The sequence below is a fragment of the Lycorma delicatula genome, chromosome 8 (assembly GCF_047948215.1).
Source record: "Lycorma delicatula isolate Av1 chromosome 8, ASM4794821v1, whole genome shotgun sequence".
Lineage (NCBI taxonomy): Eukaryota > Metazoa > Arthropoda > Insecta > Hemiptera > Fulgoridae > Lycorma > Lycorma delicatula.
This window is the reverse complement of record NC_134462.1, coordinates 33,582,617-33,605,263: the sequence shown is the minus strand read 5'-3', so window position 1 is coordinate 33,605,263 and position 22,647 is coordinate 33,582,617. Positions and strand designations below refer to the sequence as shown.

Genomic DNA, 22,647 nt, shown 5'->3' with positions numbered 1-22,647 from the left:
AAATTTCAGATGTCATTCGATGTTAATTGGTTTGCTTCGATTAAAATATACGTTTTAACTTTGACAATGAAGTATTAAGGTTGTCTTTGTTTTAATTTACATAGATTTATTAAAAATGATTGACATTTAGGTTTTTTATTTTTAAAATATCTTGTTAAAGATGAGCCTTTTTTTATTATTTATAACCATGATAAAATTTTATTCATATGAGTATAACCGCGGGAGTGTAATCCTTTTTCCTTTGAGACAGGAGATATATTTAACTGTACGGAGATCGTATTCAGTAGGCCTGGTTCTCATTTACCAAGAAACTGAATTCAATAATTTAATTTCCTTGAATTAAATTCGTTCATCTTACACGGCGATATTAATTTAATTTATTTTCTACAAAATAATTAAAAAATTATTAGTTCTCTTTACTACTAGAAAGTTTTTTAAGTGTTCTTAATATATTTCGTACCGTTTTCTGAATTTATTAAAAAATATATTAAAAAAACTTTTTAAAAACCACTCATATTAAATGCACTAAAAAGAAGAAAATAAAAAATATAGAGTCCTCCCACGGTATTACATAACATCCGGGAGAATATGCTCGAAAAACCTCTTTCCCCGAGCAACGGAAGAGACCAAGTTATGTTAAATCGACTAAGGATTGGACACACCAGGCTTACCCACACACATACATTAAGATCTTCTCAGAAGATCTGGGAGGCTTGCAAAGTCAAATGATCCGTACGCCATCTGCTCTTTGGTTGCCCAATCTTTTTCTAAAGATTGGGCAACAAAACTTAGACCTGGGTTCAGGTATGAAATTTCTATTAAACCAGAAAGAAGGTATAAAACGTCTGTTGCGGTTCCACTCCTACAGTGGAATGAAGAGTATGATTTAGTGATTTTTGTCTGATTTATGTATGTTAGTTTGTATTTGTTGTTGTTACTTGTCTATGTTTATTCTTTATTGTTCCTGTTTCTGTATTGTTTATTTTTGTTGTTTTATGTAACATTACATGATAATCTTACTTTAGTCGTTAATGACTGTAATTGTTTATGTGACTGTAAATAAAAGCATTAAAATATATATATATATACGTATATATAAATTTAAAAACCACTCCTTAATTAAACACACTAAAAGGTAAAAATTAATTTTAGGAGGTATCTCAGAATGGATTTGATAACAAGCTTTGATGGTGATATGTAAGATTATGTGAAAGTCATAGCTTCAAATTAAAAATTTGATGTTTTTGTCAATATTTTCATATGTTTTCATTCTTTAAGCCCCGGTAGCGGATAGGGTATCGTCGAGAAAGTCGAAAAAATGTTTCATAGTGCTACGACTGACCGTTTTCGAGATAGTTGCGATTTTCGTCCGAAAATTCGGATCCGGTTAAAAAGTACTAAATTTTCCCAAAACTTAGGTGACTACTGTACAGAAATTCTAGTAGCAACTTTATACTCTAATACATATCTCACTTAAAATTTCTTTCACTAAGAAAATTGAATGTAAACGAGTTTGAATAAGTTCAAGGGGCTTTTTTCTCAGTTTGCAACTTAGGGGAATCTTAGCGACTTGAAAATGTTTCTAAAATGTGTTATCATTAGGAACAAACCTGTATCCAAAATTTCAGACCGAATGGATAACCGGAAGTGCTTCAAAATTTGACTGAAAGGTTCTGTACCATGAATCTCACATACACAGTCCAAGAGCGAGTTAATATAAGTGGTAATAAAAATTAAATTAAATTTGAGACAATTTAATATTAAAATTTTATACTTCAATATTAGATTAAAATTTTATTGTAGAGATCTATATTTAATTGTGTGGGTCTATAGTGAAAAAATTATGGAAATTCCGAAAACCAAAAAAAAATATGAAAAAAATGACACTGAAAAAAAACTTTTTACATATTTGCATGTTGGTAAAGTCTTTAAAAAAATCCATTGTATTATCCTCTTTCCTTTATCGCGATTAACTTCTACCTACAATATTATAACTTTTATTTATTGACTATATTAGTCAAACCTGATTACGCACTCAGATTTACTCACTCTTAAAAAAAAAATCCCTTTTAATTCAGTGTATTAACAGGAGTGATGTGTGAGCAAGACACAAATTAATAAATTAAACTCCCATAACTAACAATAAATTTTTAAATAATCTTTTTTTTAAAATGTTATTTACGACATATAAATATTTATACGGGTCTGTATGTCTAATCATAGTTGTTCTAATAATTTTTTTTTATAAATTCTGGAAATATAAGTATGCATACAAATATATTTTACATAGATTATTTATAACCTTTTATTGGACACAGGTATTTGTTATTAATTTATCAAATAATTAGCAATATGAAAATTTAAAAAAATATCATAAAAAAGAAAGGGGGTTTTTTAAAGAAAATAATTTTTATTGTACAGCAAGAGAAAAATATATTGAGAAAGAGAAGTTAAAATCAAATAGCTGTGACTAAAATAGAAGACTGAGAAAGGCAATCTACAGTACAGAAAGGAGTTAGCCAAGGATAAAATTTATCCCCTTTTTCTTGTCGTCTTTGTATTGAAAAAGCAATAAAGGAATTGAAAGAAAATTATGTCATTGAAATAAAAGTACTAGAATACAGAATAAAAATGTTAAGATGTACTGAAGCTATTGTACTTAAGCTTTATATACTAAAAATTAGTTTAAAAAAAGGAAAAATTTCAGAAAATACTGAATGGTATAAATTCATTACTACTTAAAAGTTTCTGTTTGAGAATAAATAAAAGTATAAAGGCGGGATGAAATGTGAAAAAGAATGTAATTGTGGATTAAATATTAAGATACAAACATTAAACATAAGTTGAAAAATTTTAATTTTTAAGAATTAAACTACAAAGGATTATTTATACAGGAAACGCATCGAAAATAGATTACAACAAACAAAGCTTTCTTAGAAAGAGCATTTCTGGTATCAAACAAAAATATTTTTCTCGGATCGATACATAATTACGCCATACAGATCGTCAGGATTAGTTGATTTAACTAATCAACAAATAAAAAATATCTGATGTGGACACTACATGACTTCCTTGTACGTTTATTAGATTACATATACGCATTTTTTTTTTTTTAAATGAAAAGTATATAAAATGTTATTTCATCAATAACTTCAGATATTTCATTTTTTTTTTTTTATTGTTATTGAATTATGATTTATTGTAAAAAATTGTTACTATCAGATGTTAATTATAATTAATAAATAAATATATTTAAATTAAAATATAAGTTAAAAAAATAAAAAAGGAGATGAATTCTGATCCGAACTGATGTCCCTTATAAAATACAAATATTTCATTAATTAAAATTTTATTTGGCAAAATTCTGGAACCAATGAACGTAAGTACCACTTTGATATATTGTTGAAAAGCTCTCAATGAGTGCTTACTACTGCAGTTAAGAAAATAATCCAAAATCCAATTTTTTTTTTATTTTGGATACTTTTTGTCCAGTCAATTACAATTAAAAGGGGAGGTGCATAACTAGATGTTACAACGGTCCTAAATTCAAAATTTCAACATCCTACGGCTAATCGTTTTTGAGTTAAGTGAGATACATACAAACATACAGACGTACAGACGTATGCCGAACATACGTACGCCATCTGTACGATCATATGTACGTACAGAAGTCACGCCGAAAATAGTCAAAATGGATTCAGGGTGGTCAAAATGGATATTTCCGTTGAAATCTGAAAACCGAAATTTTTCGCGATCACAAAAATTTTTTGCGATCTTGTTTATCTTGTTTTTTGTGATTCCTTGTTACTTCGTACAAGGAAGTAAAAAGGAACTATCCTAGTATTTACACAATAATCGAGTAAAACTGTAAGGAAAACTTGATCGAAGCAGACACAAATAAAAATATTAATAAAAAAAAGAAGTGAATAAATTCCATATTAATACATAAAAAGCTGATAAATGGAAATATTTTCCTGGCATTGATTATTTTTTTTTATACAGTGGAAAAATAACAATACAAGAGAAAATTTCCTAAGATTTCTTTTTTGAGGTGGGGGTAAATTATGACGAAGTTTTGTTGTAAAATTATCATTGTATGTTTAAATAAACCACAATTTTTTTTTTTTTTAATTAAAAAATCGGTATTTGTTTTTTCTGCTCCACGCCTTAAAATCAATTTCCAAAGAATTTTTTTAATTTTCTACGTTTACTATGAAAATGGAAGAAACGTAAAACAATCCCACTTAAAAAAGTGCAACCAAGTAAAAACTTACCTAAAATTTCTTTTTTGGAGATGGAGGATTTCTTTTAAATTCCAACAATCGATATTTTTAAGATTTTATCAGCTCCTCCACCTCCATTATTGCCTACAAAATATATTTTTTGGCCACTTGCACTACTAGTATGCTTAGGAAGACAAAAAAAAAATCGGTTAAAAATGTACAATATTGGGGTATCCTCCCACAGCATTTTTGAGGTCATTTGCGCTACTACTACGCGTAGAAGACATTAAACAAATTTGATTAAAAAATATGCAATAAATAAAAAGGTATTGTTTTTCAATTTTTTTGGGAAGGAGGAATTTTTGGACAAAATCCTTTCTGAAAATGGTAAGATAAATCCATGAATGTTTTGAGCTTAATATAAAGTTGGATAATGTTTGAAAAATTCTGAGACAATTGACTCCAAAGAAACTATTTACCTCACTCCGTAGAGATATTGACCTCAGACTTTACCAACAAATTGTCCTGTATACACGTGTCTGTGTGCCAAATTTCATCAAAATCAGTTAATTACTAAGCATCAAACACACCAACACACTACGTACAAACATTACCTTTCCCTTTTTTATTTTTTGAGGTCCTGGGTTGTGAAGTCGAAAAATGAAAAAAATCCCATCCCCATTTTTTGACTGATTACCATATTTTCCTTCTTGTAACATAGCTTTAAAGCTAAAATTACTATGATTATTTTTTTTAATATTGATTAATATTATTATTATTATTATTGTTTGCTGTTGTCATTATTGTTATTATTATTGAGAGTTATTTATTATTGTCGTTCATTATTCTTATTGTTATTGTTATTATTGATTTGTCCTTTTTTACTTATGTTTTTAAAGTAATAAATAGTAATTACGTAAACATTTTCAATTACCAATCTCTCAATATCCTGATCGAACAGGCGATCCACGAACATGCGACAATATTATACTACGTATATGAAAGTTCTATGGTTCGGATAGAGGTAAGTAAGGTTATATTTTATGATTACAGCTTATTCGATAGACGAGATTAAAAGTGATCTGGATAAATGAAGATATGGATTATCGGGAAGTGTAAAATAGAGAATTTATTTAATTTTTTTTTAATGTAGGTGTTAAAAATAAATTAAAACGTTACTTACAGTAAAGCAGATATGAAGAAAATATGCCAACTAATTAGGAAATAATCCTTCTACTCTGTCACTACATCACTCAAATATTTTCAAACGAGCAATGAGTGAATTTAGTATTCTATTTTAGTATGTATGTACAAAAGTTTACATTCATATATAAAAACACTTATGTAACTGATGAATATTTAATGCAAATTCTTTAATTTACAACGAGGAAATGTGAAAAATATAAATTTATTGATTAATAAAAACTTAATTGATGAAATTCATTGTCCTGCGGGTAATTCATAATGCTGTCCAAATTGTAATTAAAAAAAATAATAACGTAAAAATGGAATTTATACTTTTCGTGAAAATAAATATTATACTCGTATTTATTTTTAAAATATCCGGATAACAAATCAGTCCGGAGAATCTAGATTTTCTTATGAAAAGACTACAATTAAACGGAGTCGTAATAGTTATTTAGAATTGTAAAGAAATATTTTAAAATATGTATATACAGTAGCACTTTACGGTAGCAATACATGGCAATAAAAAACCAGAAAAAATATCACTAGATTGAAATGTAATAACGATTGGCAGGATTCATCTTCTAAAGCAAACTGGAGAGTAAAAAAGAAACATTCTGTGGAATATTCTCATTAGATAGAGCCATCCATGATGATTTAATTTAACAGTAAAAGTAGAAGGTAAAAGCTGTAAGAAAAACAAAGATAATACTTTATAAAAAATATTTTTTTTTTTCTTTTAAATATACGTAGGATGTACTTATATAAATGTAGCAGAAATGCTTCAGCCGAAAGATTTTTGCCGGGTAGAAAAGAATGACGAAGTGCATCAGACCATTTAAATGAGTGATTACAAAATATTATTTAATTAATTGGAAAACATAATTAACATTTAAAAAATGAATAATTAATTACTTTTATTACAAATTATAACTTCAGTTACTTCTTTAAAATGTTTTATGAAAAGGTTGAAAAACAGCTTTTTTTAATAACAAGCATAGATGTTCAGCTGAGCGTGTCATCTTTTTTTTTCGATTTAACATGTTGCACAGCAGTATACAATATAGCAACAGTCGTACTCTTATAAACATATTTCGTCCACCATTGTACACCGTATTTTATGTATGATTGTATTCCTTCCTTCCTTTGACAATGTCGTACTGTATCTCTTTCTCTAATAGATTACTTTTTTTTGTTAGCAGTATTCTTGTTTTCTTCTTTTTTTGTGCATTGTATACTAGAAGCAAAAAAAAAAATTAATCTACAACGTGAGAGTCACATTTATAACTTGAATACAATTTCTTTAAAACTGAAAGAAAAAAATAACCATTACATCTAAAGTAGTAAAAACTAATTAAATAATAAATGGTATATGAAATAACCTGATTACATAAAGATATATTAAAATATTACTTTTTGTTGTTTTAAAAGAATACAACTCATTAGGTTATTGAGTTTTTTTTAAAGCAAAATGAAAAGTGGAGAGTTAGAATAAGAAGTGATTAATAAATAGTATACGTATTATACTAATTATAGTGCTGTAATATAGTACTATCATAGTATAATAAATAGTTGAATGCTTCTAATAACGTTAATTTTCTTCAGAAAAAAATAAATTGTTCTCCCAAACTTCCATGAAGAACTTTTTTAATTTTTCTTGGGAATAGAAAATTTTAATAATATTTTTATAAATTAAGACAATTTATTTCAGAAAAAAAATCTATTTTTATTACTTTTTTATTGTAATTTAATCATAAAAATATGTTACGAGTTCTAACGATAAATTAAAATACTATAATATATTCTATTAACGGAAGTAAATATATTTCCATCTAATTAAAAAAGGAAGTCAGAAGATTTATTCTAATATCTTCTTTCCGTTTATCATGAAAGAAATATTTTTGAACAAAAATACATTTAATAATTTTGATTAAAAAGAAAATAATTGATGTTTATACCGTATTAAAGCTTGTTATTTTTTTTTTCATTATTTTCATGAAGTACATTTTATTTGAATCCGATCTATTGAAATTATTCATAAAAAAAACTTTATTTCTTATTTTCTGGCAATATAATTTCAAAAATCCGTAATATCTTTAAGAAATAGAATTAAAAATTTAGTAATCTAAATTACTGCTATAGCATTAAGTAATCAAAATATTTTATTAATAGTAATTTCCTGACCTAAATATATATGAATATTGACTCAGTGAAATGAACAATTAAAAAGATTAGACGAAATGAAATTCCTAAGAAAAGTCCATAGGGATGCTCAAGGACTAATCGACTGAAAATGACAATACGAAAGGGATTTACAAATTGTCAAAATGCATGATAGAATTACATCATCCAATCTGAAGTGGTTCTTCTCTTATAATAGGAGAACAAAACAGTTTCAGGAAAATCAGGTCATGCATGTTCTGAATGCACATTTACACTGACCCAAATAATAGAGAAACATAGATAATACATTACAACTTTCCGGTATATGTAGCCTTTCTAGACTATGTAAAAGCCTTTGATAGAGTATGATGAAGATGGAAAATGTGGGAGATACTAAAACGAAGAGGCGTGCTTTCCCTTATCAGAACAATACAAAACCTCTTACCAGAACACAAAGATTCTAATAAAGTTAAATAACACTATAGGAAGAGAATGAAGGGAGATTACACGAGGCATACGACAAGGGGGCTCTTTATAGCTAATTCTTTTTAACTTGTATATAGACGACGCTGCAGTCGATAGCGGGAAAAACTGACAATTACCAGTAGGCAATTGTCAGTTTTTCCCGTTATTAATGCAGTAGCATTAATAGCAAAGTCCTCGACACAATCCTTTCTGTGGATGACCAGATTGTCTTGGCAAGTACCGGAAGATAACATGCGCGAGCAATGAACCAAATAAATTATGTCTGTAAAAGCTATGACTAAGAAATTTCAACGGAAAAAACAAAAGTATTGGGCTTTGTTGAGAAGGAACCCGTAAGAACCAAAACTGTAGTTGCCAGTAAGATCATAGAGCAGGTAGATAAATTAAATTACCTGGCGTGCAGTCTGTCCTATAAAAATGTAGGCAAAAACACAAAATATATAAATTCCAAAGACTATTGGTAACCATCAGAACACTAAAAAGGAAATTAAGGAAAGATAATTAAATTTTATGAAATTATGGCAAGACCAGTGTTGCTCTATGGGTCAGAAACACTGACTATCAGCCAACAACTAAGAATAGAGGCAAAGGAAATGAGATTCCTGCGCAGTATTTTCGGACAAACCCTCAAAGATCATGTCCTAAGCAAAGTTATACAAGATACTTGAGAAGTCGATAACATCATATGTAAATACTGAATAATCGGGAAAGAGCATATACAAAGGATGACAACCGGATCCCAAGAGACATATGGAACTACCAAGCAATTGAAAAAAGACGAGTGGGCAAACTACGTAAAAGATGAACAGACCAGACCTAAACGTTTCAGTGCATTACAAGTGTAATTTACATTGGATAAAAGCGTATAAGTAAATTTAGAGTAAAATAATTGAAACGAAAATAAAAATCATTGTAACGAAACAGCTAAAAGGTCTAAATGTAAAAAGCTTTATTTACTAGATTGACCGAATCGAGCAACATCCAGAGTAAAATAACTAAAATCTACTTAAATTAATCGAATAAAAAATTTCATAAACTTATTAAATATTATTATCTGCGCCCCCGGGTCGCCAGCGTTTTTCTTACCATTTTATAATATAGGGAGAACTAATGTTCGCTCATATCAAAACTTTGGGGGAAGTCTCTTTAGATGTAACTTGATTCTCCGATCGTTTAAGCCATTGCCTATCCCAGTAGACCAATTAGATCTTAAACTATTGCAATTTTTATTATTTTAGAATTTTTCTATCCATTTTATAATATTGAGAGGATATTAATAATTATACATAAGAAAATATTACTTTTTTGGGAGATGTTTATTTTAATCATAACCTAGTAATAAATTTCTCTTTAATTGATATTTTCCGCAAATTAATATTTTCTTCGCTAGTTATATAACGGTATAAAAAAAGGTTAAATTTATCTCTTTCAAACGCTGGCGTTAAATTTAAAAGGTTATTAAAGCGATTATTAAATTACCCAGTATTACAAACCATTTTATCCAATTAGTTTTAACTTCACTTGAAATACTTGTACCGATATTGTCATACATAGTCTGTTTTCGTTGCCGTGATTTTCACATATATTTTACATTTAAAAAGTTAATAATTTTCTTACACTGAATAATAAACATAACAGACAAAACTTTTTTATTATATGTCAATTTATATTTGACAAAAGTAGTGCCCTCTTAATTAATTAGAACGTAATTAATTTATTTGTATCGTACATAATATTTTATATAAAATAGTGCATTTCATATAAAATAAGAAAATTCTGTAAACTCTTCAAATAATAGATATGTTTATGAGAACAGTATTGTTAGAAGATTTCATGGAATTCAAATAGCTCTTCAAGGTATTTTTTGCATCAAAGATATTCTGAGATTAACTTTATATCTCCTTTTTTTAACAAAAAATTTTCATCTTTGACAGTTATTCAATAACTCATTTCTTTATAAAATAGACATAGTAATATTAAATAATGTAATTTATTTTTAAACTACTTATTTATTTGCTGAGAATTTTTAAAAAATAAGAAATTTATAAATGCTAAAAACATTTTCGTTTATTTCTAAAAAAATAAGAATAAGACCCCTGCCATACCATGTTAAAAATTTTCTTTTGAAAGGTTGAAAGATTTTCTTTTACAGAAACAATATTAGTCTGTCGATACATTTTTAAATAATATTGATTAAAAAGTTATTATTAAAAACTGTATTTCGTTCTAGATGTTAATAAATATGTGTCGAAATAATTTTTATTAAATCCGTTTTTTATATATACTAGCGGACCCGACAGACGTTGTCCTGACGTGGCATTGTTCTGTAATAAATGCACAACACATAAATATAAGTAACTTATTTAAGTTAAAATTAGCAGGAATGTGGACGAAATTTCATTAATATGACTATTAGTATGATTATCATCAGTTTGTGATTGTTGTATTATTGTAATAGGTTTATTGATTAATTATGTGTAGTATGGTTAATATTTATTTTCACTAAATATTGAGATATCTGACGAAAACCGAAACGTCGTAAAATTAATAATTAGTGTGATTAATAAATTACTTACGTATTAACGCCACCGCAGCTACAGCTTTATTTAAAAACAAAGTAGTCGATCGGATTTCGGTAGAAAATGGGCCGATATAGAGTTTAACATAGATTCAAAACAGTCTCTTTATTCATTTTAATAATGGTTATTTATGTTTATTTATTTTATAAATATAATTTAACCAAACTTAACCTACGCTCGCTTCGGCTAATTAACAGGAGTGTTTTAATTATTTAAATAATAAATATTGAAATAATTACTGAATTTATTAAATAAATACTCAAAAAATTACGGTATTAATTAGTCAAGGTTAGCGAGCGTAGGTCAAGTTTGGTTAAATTATATTTATAAAATAAATAAATATAAATAACCATTTATTAAAATTAATAAAGAGACTGTTCATTTTCCACCGAAATCCGATTGACTACTTTGTTTTTAAATAAAGCTGTAGCTGCGATGGCGTTAATACGTAAGTGCCTAAATTTTCATCCACGTTAGTTCTAATTTTCACTTAAGATAATTTTAAAAAAGTACCTCCTGCATTTTTTTTTAAATTTAATAATTTTGAAGTTTCATAACCATGTGATAGCTTAATTAATCAATTAATAAAAAATTAAAGCACTGTAAAAAAAGCAACGTTGTTAAAATTTTAGTAGGAATTTTTATCATTTTTCTCATTCTTTATTTTAACATCTATTTTATCAAATTTTAGATAATTGTAAATTAAAAACAATTTTAGAAAATTTTTTATAAAATTAATCAGCTACAAAAATTATAACTTTAAATATACTTTAAACTATAATTATTATACGAAAATTATATTTTAATTTTATAAATGTTATAATTTATTTTACAAACTGACATTTTTATTTTCAAAGAGCCGTTCAATACTTCATAAGTTGCATAGAATCAAATGAGAATTGACAATTTAAATTTGTAGGTTAAGTTTATTGTTATTGAATGCAGGTATATACATCATTAAAATTCATGAAAAATCATGTAAAATACTCACCTCAATACTGCATCTTACAAATTTGCACAATGTACATTTTTTAATTAAACTTTAAAGCGTTAATTAAATAAATAATATTCTCAATAAGCGCGCAATTATATTAATTAATAGCAGACTCGGCAATGCTTCGCTATTGCTAGATTTGAGTATACATACAAATTAAATGAACACAATTGAAAGTTTCATAAAACCTTAAAAACAATGAACAGTAGGAACTTCACAAAATTTAACCTTTCATTTTATAAAAGTCAGAATGTAAATAAATCCAATTGTCAGAACAGCACTACCTATCGGATTTAATTCAAACTACTCTCCAAACACAGTAGACCGTTAAAAATACGAATTTTAATATAATAACAACATTACGCTACGACGCAAGAAACTGATATGCGAAAAAGCAACAAAATAAAAGAATTTCCTAGAATCCGATCGCACCACCAACTACCGGTTCTGACTGATATGCCAAAAATGTTAAAAAAAATTCTAAAACGCGATCGCAGCGCTGCCTACCGGATTTAATTGTGAACCTTAACCATCACAAGATCATCAACAACAATACATAAATAAATAAATTAATTAAAAAAACATTTTCTATCGGATGAAATTGTGAATCTAAACCATTCTCGAATCAACTTAATCACACACACAGAAAATTTCATCAAAATCAGTCCAGCCGTTTAGGAGGAGTTCAATTTCATACACACGCACAGGAGATATATATATATATATATTTACATGAATATTAACTTAATGTAATTTATTTAAGTTTATTTTCCTCTTGATTGTGAATATAATTTCATATAATAACAAGACATAATTTACTTAAAAATATTATCTTTATTAATTAATCTCTTGGGTTAACCAATAAACTATACAAACTTACAAATTAAATTCACTACGTTTCACTTAGAATTCTCTAAACTTTCTCAGGAAACAATACACATTCATACACACATCATACAAAATTCTCTTGCCTACTGATATTGTAAGACAATATTATATGCATACACTATTATCAGTATGCAAGAGAATTTTGTATGACATCTGTAATCACCTAAGAAAGCTGAGAGAATTCTAAGTGAAACGTAGTGAATTTCATTTATATATAAATAATATATATATATATATAAAAGAAAGTGTGGTTGGTGATCATTCAAAAAATTAACTATGCGATTTTTTATAAATTTCAATGTTTCAAACCCTGTCTTTTTTTATTTTTTTGGTCTTGTTGGATGAGCAAAAATACAAACGTTTTCCCAGTATACAATTTTAATTTTTTTGGAATATCTTACTGAAATAAGCAGTATGGTTAAAATTTCCTGTCACAGGACACTCTTAGTACAACTTCCTGATATATATGTTTCAATTTTTTTTTAAATTAAATTTGATCTCTTTATTTTATAATGTAATTCATACCGTTTTGAAGAAACATATCAAGAATTTACTGCAGAGTAATATTTACTACAGCGCTTCCTGGCGGGGTATAACCGTAAAACTTATCTAAGAACTTGCCCTGAGGTTACATCTATGTAATGCAAAAAACCGCATCATAATCGGCCTTTTAGAGAAACACATCTACTGCAATGCCGCCTGGTGACCTATAGCCGTTAACTATGTCCTAAAACCTGCTCTGAAGTATTACCTATGTAATGCAATAAATCCCATTGAAATTGTTCCAGTAGTTTTGAAGGAAAATGGTAACACACAAAAAACCTCTTATCCCAAACGCATATACCGCCTCCGTTCCGTCGTGGAAAATTTTAAATTTATTTTCTTTAATTAATAGTATAAAAGAAAACATCTGCAAGGGAAAAACTTGAAATCATTCGAGAAACTATTTTTCAAAATGCAGCTTTACTTCATTTTCTCAATACCGTGAAAGAACAGCAACTATGTTGCAAAGCTTTTTATAGATATTATACCTTAACGTTATTTCATGCATTTATAGTTTAAATAATTAAAATGTATTTTAATCACATATTTTTTAATGCACGACTGCTCAAAAAGGATTGTAAATTATTTAGGGTGTATTTACGTTTGTTTGTTCAACCGTAGAAACTCAACGGTTGAACCGATTTAGATGTAGGACCCCACGTTGGAATCCTTACGTTACCAGAAGTGTTATAAGCTACATAAATATGTGTACATGAATATATATTGTTACCACATATATGTCTAATTTAATATTGGCGGGCGGTAACGGTAGCAACGATGTGAGAGAGGCGCACAGTATACGGACGCGCGGATACAAGCATCACTCCCACCGCGCAGTTCTTTCGCCATATCGGCGCTGCAGCCCACCACTCTCAAGCTCCAATAAAAGAGCGTGCACTAGAGTGAAAAGTTAATTCATCGTCGACCACCACCTGAAGAAGAAGTTCCCTGGCCGGCTCAACGTGGGACCTCCCGGCGGATGTCAACATCCCCGCCGGAGCAGCAGGCCTGGCCGGCCCACCGAGGGAGCCGCTGGATGCGGAAGCTACATTCCCGATCCAGCTCCAGCTCGCCGGGCTCAGCAGCAAGAGCCGGCCCAGAGTGGGATCGCTCGGGGAGAACCGCCTCGGCCGCGCCAGCGAAAGACGACCGATGCCGACTGCGGGGCTCTGTGGGTCAACTGCCGCTGAGGGAAAGCAGCAACTCCCCGACTTCGCCGGAGACCAGCTTCCGGAAACAACAGCTCTTCTCAGAGCTAACGCAAAATACGGCCCTTTTCAGGGCCACCACAAGGTAATGAATTACGTGCCGTCGAAGCCATTCGGCGACAATATATACATTTAAATAAATTAAAGAATTTTTAGACAAAATTATACTATATACAAAATTGTCACTCGCACGCTCTTTAATTATCCTATATCAGTAATTATCCTCTATTAAAGAGCAATGTTTGTCAGCAATGCTTTTTTTTGGCAATCGTGTTTTTTTTATTTTTTTATATTTATCTATTATAAATTTATTTTAGTAATAAAATAATAAAGTTTATTTTATATTTAAATGTGTATTTTCTTATTCTGCTCTGAAAAAGTCTTTAATACGGTTTCCATTGCTCCATGCTGGCAAATACTGGGACAGAACCATTTTTATCCGTGATGTAGCATAATAACCCATTTCTAACGTGAATTATTTAATATATTATTACGTACCGAACAGAATAAAACATTAATTTATTTTATTTAAGAATTTTCTACGAATTGTTAGATCTTAGCTTGTTATAAAATACTTGTTGTTATTAATACTGTAAGATTCTGATTGATATATGCAATTACACGTACAGTTAATTTCAATTAACTGAAATCTCTTAATTAATTTTTAAAAAAAAGATAAATCTTACTTAAAATTTTGTTTATGAATATATAATTTTGTATATAACATTAAGAGTGTACGCGCGTGTGCATGTTTATTTACATAGAAACTCTCCAGAAAGAAGGGAAAAGGGCGACTATCTGACAAAATTTAGGACATCGCATCTGAAACTTAAATAATTTACCACTTAATAGTGCAAGTTTATTCAAAGATAAACTTTGAATAAGTTAAATTTAACTTTATAACATTTTCTATGCACGTTCTACCCATGAGTACCATTAAACTTAATGTCAAACACAAATGTCCTTCACAAAAATTAATGTAAATCTTTATAAAACTTTAAATCTTTTTTTTCTCGTTTAAAAAAAAAATAGACCTAAAATAATATTAATCAGAAATAATGAATGAAAAATATTATTTTAAATGTATTTTTATTTTAAACCAGAACATTATGTTAACTTTTTATTTTATCTTGAAATCCTTATTTTGTTCAAACTGTTTAACTCATGAAGAAAACAAAAAAGGGAAAAAGTCGGTGAAATGAGATACGAGGGAAAGAAAAGTAAACACAGTATTGATTGTGAAAGAAAAACGAACTGTTTTTTAAATCCTATAAAAGAAACCCTGTTTAGTAAATGTAGTGTTCATAATATTCTTTTCGCTACAAGAATAAATAAATAAAATCTAAAGAATATACCTTACAGGTCAGTGATTTTCACAAATTGTAAAATCAAATAAATATATATATTGAATAACACACTTCTATTGTTTGGTATGATGAGGTTGAATATATATAAATTTTTTTTTTTTTTTTTTTTTTTTAATAACTGAAAGCTTTAAAAATGGTGCATATGTAAACCTGTGCTAAAAAATTAAAATTTTTAATATAGTTAATAATAATTGGTCTAAGTGTTTTAGACCGCGACACAGTTTTGTCTTCCAGCCAGTTGTTACATTTTGAAAACTTTTTATATTTTTCAACTTTTTTGATGGAGCTACAAGAGATTAATTACAGAATAAAAATTTTAATTTTATTTTTTTTATTATTATTGTAACGAAACAGTAACTTTACAATCTGTTCAACTAGATAATCATAAAATAAGTAAATGAGATTAATGAAAGCATAATAAAAACGTTTTTAATAAGACAGGAGTGTTGTGTGTAGTTAGATTAAATCAGTTTTGTTGTTTTGCTTGATAGCGGTAACCATGTTATTTATTTATTTTTTTAAGAAATATTTTCTGTTGTTTTTAATAAAGATTGCATATTCATAAATACAAACTCATAGATAAATCAAAATTTTTAATTTTACGAATATTGGATTACATAATTCATATTTTTAGGGGCTAAAGAATTTTTTTCTCCACCCAATTTTCATACATTGAAAATATTTCAAATTTTTTTGATGGAAACCGTAGAAATCAAATCACAAATGATCACTCACTCATATGAATAAATATTTTGTTATTATGACAATCTTATCATCATATCTCAAACATCATAACCCTCATTTTCTCTAGTAAGCCTAATAGGATGTTTATAATTATTACTCTATATTTTCTGTTTAACCTCCGGAACCACCGTAAGGTATTACTTCAGAAGATGAATGAGGATGATATGTATGAATGTAAACGAAGTGTAGTCCCTACTACTAGAATGGCTATGTTGTTTTCAGGGGTGGTTGGTGTCTCGTTTTTGGTAGCTTACAAATGTTATTGGATATTGACCTAGAATAATTGTGAAACGTAACGTCTCTTTTGTATAAAACGTCACGCAAAGTTGTGTAAAGTGAATTATTACTAATTCATTCAAAACCTTTGTCATATTACTTCCAAACTATGTACCAGTACAAGGAAACGGCAAATTTTTACGAGTTTTCATTCTGGTTTTAGGCAGTCATAAGACATTTATTTTTAACCAGTCAAAATTAAAAGTTGCAGATATATTTAACAGATTAATTATCTGGTTCAATTATGATGATTCTATAATTTTTATATAATCCAAAAATCGAAAATTATACTGAGAATTTTGATTATACTATTCATTATTTAATTAGAAATATCAATAATAATGATTGCAGGTGGTGGGAAGTTAGAAGACTAAAAAATGAAATATTCAAATTTGTCTTTAAATTCATAAGTTATTAAAAATGCTACGATTTTTTTGTACTTATTATTCAAAGAGTAGTTAAACGAAATTAAACAAAACTTATGCATTGAAAAATTAAGATTGAAAAGCAGCATAAAAAAAAATTCCACCAAAAAATGATAAGCTTACAATGTTGTCAACACTGTTTGGAAGCTAATGTATGGTAATTTTAGGAACATAGGAAGGTTCTTTTCTGTTTTATTAAATGTTTATATTCCAAATAAAAATTGTTTTTTATAATAAATTAACCTTTGGTAGTATGTTGATAAAAAAGTAAATAAAATCGATGAAGATTTGTATCTACAGCTTATGCTTCCAGAAGTTTTGGCAATAGTTACCAATAAGGTAAAGAGTTGAAATTTACGAGAGCACTTAAATACGGCTACCTCCAAAGGATTTTTAAATGGTCAGTTCCTACCCTCACCTTTATCCGGAATGAAAAGTTATCTTCTTTCTTTTTTACAAACAAAAAACCTATATAAAATGCATTAAAAAAAGTATCCCATTCATTTCTTCTTATATTTTGACATTTTGAGGTCAGATTAAAAACAGAAATGCAGTAACAAGTTTCAATATAATTTCATACCAACTTAAATAATTAAAAATTTAAGGATGTAAAATATTTTGTTTCTTTTGCTTGATGATATCACCTCATAAGCTTGAAGGTTGTGCGTGGCATATGGAAATGGAAATGAAATTTTGTAGCGTATGAAATATACCGAGATTCTAACATGATACCTCCGGATGAAAGGCCGAGACGCTACCACTCCGCCACGGAGATCGGAGTGATACTTTTATTTTTGTTTAAAACGCAGGTAGATCTTTACAAAAACACTGAATATTTGAAAATAGACTGAAAGGCGAAAGACATGTGTCGTGTTAAAAATAAAACAAATTAATAGTTGTAATATTAATTATTATCCTTTGTTAAGTTAAAACTGATTGAAATGCAGGAGCACGTATTTTTTCTTTATTAATCTGAAATTTTCTTAAAAGATTTCTCAAGATTTTGCTTGAAAATTCTTTTCATATCAGAATAATAGCAAGTTATTGAATTCTATTCGATGAAAAAGAAATAAAAAGTATTCTTTTACTTGTTTACTGTGACAGTAAAATTTTTAATTTAAAAATTTATTCCGGATGAAAATTATTACGGAATACTATATTACTTAAAGTAATCAAAATCAATAGTTAATACCAAGCTTTTAAACCCTTCTCCTTTTTTTTTAAGTCAGTTAAAAAGAATAATTAATAAATGGAAGATTTATGAAATCCATTGTCTACACCATAAAAGGTTGAAAATATACCCTGAATTTTTTAAATACAGATAGAAAAAAGTAAACACCGTAGTGAATCAAACAATAATGTTAATTATTATTTCTAGAACCGAGATCAATCGTTTCTGAAAATAAGTCCCATTTAGTTTATATTAGATTTATCATCAAATTATGCCTTTAAAGTTAAATTAAAGTTTTTGTATTTGAACTATTTTCTTTTAAAACTTAAAATTCTTTTTGTCTAGAAATAATAAAAATGTATTATGTGTTTTTACTTCCTTGTACGAAATAAAGAAAGTATTGTGGTCGCGAAAAATTTCGGTTTCCAGATTTCAACGGAAATATCCGGTTTGACCATTCCTAAATCTATTTTGATTAGTTTCGGCATGACGTCTGTACGTACGTACGTATGTGCTTATTTATCTCACATAACTCAAAAATGATTAGCAGTAGAATGTTGAAATTGTGGATTTAGGATTGCTGTAACATTTAGATGTACACTTCCCCTTTTGATTGCAATAGACTGGACCAAAAGTGTCCAAAAATCCCAAAATCCAAACAAAATTTGGATTCTGGACTTTTTCTTAACTGCAATAGTAAGCCCTCATTGAGAAGTTTTCAACGATATAAGTACCACATAAGTGGTACTTATTTTGATTGGTTCCAGAGTTATAGCCAAATAAAATTTTAATAAATAAAATATTTGGATCTTACAAGTGGAAGATCGTGTGGCACATCGGTTCGAATCCGACTTAATTTCCGAAAAATAGAGTTTCCAATTACCAAGTGGATACTGTATTTTTATATATACTGATTTAATAATTATTAACCTCTGATTGTAAAAAGTAGGTGTATATATAATTTAATAGGCGTACAAGGAAGTCATGTGGATCCACAGCTGATTACATCAGATTTTTTCAGTTACAAATAACCATAATCGTCTTATAAACAACCTTGTAATTTTTTATATAGACACAAAATCATTTTCTAATTTTATCTAGAAGACATGGCTTTTAAATAGTTAACAGAATATTTGAAAAAAAAAAACATATATTTATATATTATTTTAGTATACTTTGTAGCAATTTTTCTGTGATTGTATTCCTTTCCATGACACAAGTACTTATACATAATTCACACACACACACACACACACACTCACTCATTACATATATAAATATATATATCAGAGTGAGTCAAAAGTATGGATACATTATTGTGTTATTATTATATACACCATTATCCTCAACAACTTTAAAACCGTTCCATATACTGTAACTTTCAGGATATGGTATCTGTTAAATACTTTACATTTTGATGAGAAATAGTATTTCAACCCCTTCTGGGAGGGTAGCTCACGGCTCAAGGTTGTAACTTAAATATTTTATATCCGTTTGTGGGATAATCATTTTAAAGGTCCCTTTAAGACAAGAAAAATGATAAAATAAAGAGTTGGTACGATGTCTGTACCCAAAATAGCGGCAGGATAATGTTAGCATTTTGAAAAAAATTACTTTGATAATTTAAGGAACTGTTTTCGCAAATAAATAATTTATAAAAATTAGATTAAATGGATATTATTGAATAAATTAAAAAAAAAAGGATTATTTATTAAGCATAACATTTTCTTATTCACTTATATTTCATTTTAATAAATGTTTGAAATGTCCTTTTTCTGTAGTTTGAAAGTGTGCCAGTCAGTAGTAAAAGGATGATACTGCATTATTTAATGATTCCCGAGTGGTATTTTGGGCTGATTCTCGAATTTTATTTTGTAAATCATCGATATCTTGGGGCTTATTATGATAAACAATAGTTTTTAAGTGGTCCTATAGAAAGTAATACAATGGTGACAATTCGGGTGATCTCGCTGGTCATTATATTTGACCCCTTCGGCCAAACCATCTTCCAGGTAAAAATGCGTTTAAAATTTCACGTACCTGAAAACCGAAATGAGGCGGGGCACCATCTTGTTGAAACCAAATATTTTGAAAGTTGGGGCCAACAACCTTTTGAATGTTTGGAATGATATGGTTGAGAAGTGAAGCCTCGCATATTACTGAGTTTAAATTTCCATCAATAAATATAGGCCTTATCAATCGTTCACCAACAGTACTTGCCTGTACATTTACTTTGACTGGATGCTGTGCATGTGCCTCACGATACCAGTGTGGATTAATATCAGTCCAGTATCGACAAAAATGGCGATTTACACTAAAATCTATGTTGTTTAATAAATTAGAATCTGCACAATACTGATCATCATAACTCCTGAATTTTGAAGAGTTTGAAATTTCACTTTTTAGTATTCGAATCGCTGAACTCTGGCTAATGTTACAATCTCTCGTGCTACTGTTCAAGTCAAGTTATAAGGATTCTCAATAAATTCTTGCATAAGCTCTAACGATTTGTTATTTGTTGCAGATTTAGGTCTCCCTGGTTTTCCTTATCCTGAAAGTTACAGTATTCTACATGAAACGGTTTTAAAGTTTCCACACTTTTGACTACTCTGATATATATATACTCTGATATATAAATCAGAGTAGTGTGTGTGTAAAGTATCTGTAAGGAAAAATCTTATAACAAAAATAATTTCCTCATTTAAAAAAGATAGTATTTTTTTTTAAATTAGTAAATACTTTTCTGTTATGAATATTTCAATACGTCAATTTAATGTTTCATTTTAGAATATTTGAACTATTTTTTGTTCTTTACGTTGTAAAATTTTTTAAAGTTTTTAAATTCTCTGTGTTAAAATTAATTTTATGTGGTCTATTGTGCTTTTATTATGTTAGGATATACTTAAAAAAGTATTTTTAGTGCGGTATAAAAAGGTTAAGGGTTACATACAAAAGAAACGATATTATAGTAAAATAAAATTCCTCCTTACCCACTTTACTTATACGCAGTACTTAGTTTTATGAAAACATTCAATCGATTTTATGTAAAATAAAAGCTTCTTCAAAATTATTATAGCGAGTAAATAATACAACTCGCTTTTTCTTTGTTTTTTAACGTACCCTAATTTTTACTTTCCCAGCTATAGCGATATATGCTGTTAAAGCAGCTAAAACGATAACGGGAAAGAATATAAATAGGTTAAAAATAAATGTAAAAAAATTAGTCTTTTTACCGATTAAACCAAATTAAAAAAGAATATTAAAGTCAAATTAACGAAAAGTCGGTCTTGTTGAATAGAACTACGCTTTTTTTTAATTTTGTGCCTTAAGGAGATATAAAAAAAATTACCAAAAAAAATTAATTTAAATGTATTGTAAATAATCTGTGAAAAAAATATTATTTCAATGCTCCCAAGTCTAAATCTTTATTTTTGTGAGATAGACGTTTGTGTGTATCATATGCACATAGGTATTAGGCCTTATTACTCGGGACCCCGTTCACAGATTTTTTTCAAATTTACTAGGCAGTTACAACCTTCGCGGGGAGAAGAATGTATTAAATTTTTGAAAAAAATGGAAAAAAGGTGGGGGTTTTTTGATTGAAATGATGTTTGAAATCTTTATTGAGTTACTTTAGCAAAAAAAAAGTTTTATTACAAAAGTTGACGTTTTTTTATCAAGATCACAATTTATCAAATATTTTTATTTAATATTCATCCCCGTTCTCAAAAAATGACTCTATATTATTCTATTTTTAAGCCATTTCTCGCTTCAAAAAAGGATTTAATTGAGGTTTTTCATCAATATTTTCTAAATAAAAAGTCTTCATACTAATACAAAAATTTTTTGTTCATCCCACTTTAATGATCTATGGCAAAAAAAATATTTTTTTTTTTTAATTTTAAAAATAAGAAAAACTAAATTATTTTAAATTTAAGTCATCTTACAAGTTACCCATTGCATTTAAAAAGTAAAAATCGTATTTTTTAGAATAGCGTCTTTAATATTTCTTGAAAAAAAATTAGCAAAAAATTTTCACACCTTCCTAAAAATTTACAACTTCGTTTATTTAGAATTATGACTGACTATCTTTGTATTTTTTAAACAGTTTTAAAACTTTTTTTTTTAAATTTATTATATCCACTAAAGATTGTTTTCTTAAAAATTAATTTTACCCGAATGCCTCAACTTGAGTATGGGAGCCTCGAGTGTAACAAAAAAAATCTGGCTATAAAAATCCTGCAAAAATATTTGGTGGGGATTTTAAGCCTAGGTATTTATTTCAGACATTTAAACAAATTTCAACCCCTTCTGGAGGGCCCTCAGATGCTTTAATTGAAATTTTTTTCGAAAGATGCCCCCCATATATTTTATGGAGAACCTAAAGATTAAAAT

The 22,647-nt window shown here is 28.1% G+C and overlaps 1 protein-coding gene across 1 annotated transcript in view; it reads left to right on the top strand.

The window, feature by feature from the left end:
• LOC142329196 (otoferlin-like) overlaps window positions 1-22,647 on the top strand; it is a 467,391-nt gene that overhangs the window by 241,571 nt on the left and 203,173 nt on the right. The gene's annotated exons all lie outside the window — the stretch shown is intronic.